The 1,763-nt window shown below is 35.7% G+C and overlaps 1 long non-coding RNA gene across 1 annotated transcript; it reads right to left on the bottom strand.

The window, feature by feature from the left end:
• Positions 1–472: 472 nt before the first annotated feature.
• Positions 473–725, bottom strand: LOC111377420. The gene is made up of 2 exons (XR_002699726.1): positions 663–725; positions 473–519 (listed from the first exon to the last, which is right to left on the bottom strand). It is a non-coding gene; the product is annotated as an uncharacterized LOC111377420 (long non-coding RNA).
• Positions 726–1,763: the final 1,038 nt, after the last annotated feature.

Here is a 1,763-nt window from a genome sequence, read left to right on the forward strand (position 1 = left end):
ACTATGCGTACGCATAGTATAAATCGTACGTACGCATAGTAGAAGCAAAATCAATTCTGATTTTGAAAAAGCACATCTCACGTACGCACAAAAATAAGCCTGTGCGTACACATAGGCAAAAATAAAATTTTTCATTTTTTAATTTCTTTTGATTTTACCAATTCCACAATTGAGTTCAACAATTAATCCATTATCATTCCATTGATTTTGAACAAATATTCAACAGTTTTCTTATACGTTTAGGTGCAGGTTCCTTCATTTCAACAACTACTGCATCAGATGTCAAAAAGGTCTTGGCAACAGATATCGCATGCTCCAAGCAACATCTAATAACCTGCTTCGAGATTGAATGTTAGCCACTTGGCCTCGGAATACGGTGAAAGTTTTACATTTTAGCACAATTATATAGTCGATTCTTGAATTTACCTTCGAAGGATCCAGTATTCCAGTAGCCATCAAATCCTCATATCTATTTTTTGCAGCATTGTATCCATACCTTATGTCGTCTGATGACAGAACCTGCAAATAGAAGTTTCCAAGAGTTTAACTTATAAAGTTTGATTACTAACTCAGTGAAGTCAACAATATCAGTTCAAAAATACTGAATATTCATTTTTCTCTACATGAAATAATGAAAAAACAAAACATTGATGCAAAGATACCTCCTGTATGACAGTGTTTCCATTTACACCAGCATTTTTGGCTATCTGTTGTGTAGGATAGGCCAACGCTCTTTTTAAAATGTCTACTACTATCTGTATGCACATTTAGAAAGCCATAAAGCCATAAAATTATAACTCCAAATATAATTAAATGTAATTCGAGAATGTCAAATGAAAAAGCCAGCAATCAAAGCCACTCCACTTCCTTTATTACCTTTCCATCTCCACCAACGACGACGCTAGTATTGAAGTTGTGAGAATATGGTTCTCTTAACCCACTCTATTCAGTTTTTTGTCAACCATTGGATGAAGCCCACTTTATTCAGTTTTTTGTCAACCATTGGATGAAGATCAATGATTGAGATTTAATCTTGTGGGAGAAGCTTTGACCAATTTTTCACCTAACATATTACTTGCCCCACGTTTTGTGTAAGAGGGCAGTGTCTTCGGTTGGGTGGGGTTATTTCAAAAGAGGCAGGCTGGTCATTTTCTTTGTGTGGCTCGACAGAAACTCTCCTCCATTTTGTTGGTTCCTTAAGGTGGTCTCTTGGTTGGTGGTTTTCAAGGGGTTCTTTGCCGGTTCTTTCTCTCTCTCTTTGGAAGGCGATTTGCATAGCATGGGGCTGTTCCTGAGCCTGTAAAATCTGCCATAAGAGGTGAAGAAGCTGCTGCAAGGAAGAAGAAGAAGCTGGACAGATTTCGGCCATATAAGGGGTTGTATTCTTCCGATTTTATATTTTCTTGTTTTTGCCTTGAATCTTGTTTGTTGATTGATGTTTTGGTTGATTGAACTCCTAGGATCCCCAACAGAAGTAGTCCGCCATCGCGGCTGCTGGTCCAAAAGTAAATCAAAGCTACCGATTATCATTACACAAGACTCTGAGACATTAATGAACCTTTTGATCTCGAAATTTTTTATGACACTGAGTTTAGAGATTTTGAGCGTATTAATTATGATGTAAGAACTTTTAATTAGTTTTATGGTATTATTCTGAAGGAAAATTACACGTCAACAGGCGTGTAAAAATTACATTTCATAAATCAAGTATGAAGTTTATTTGTTCAAATATCATGTATTAATTTAATTATTTATATTAATAA

Source organism: Olea europaea, unplaced genomic scaffold, assembly GCF_002742605.1.
Source record: "Olea europaea var. sylvestris unplaced genomic scaffold, O_europaea_v1 scaffold16540, whole genome shotgun sequence".
Classification (NCBI taxonomy): Eukaryota; Viridiplantae; Streptophyta; class Magnoliopsida; order Lamiales; family Oleaceae; genus Olea; species Olea europaea.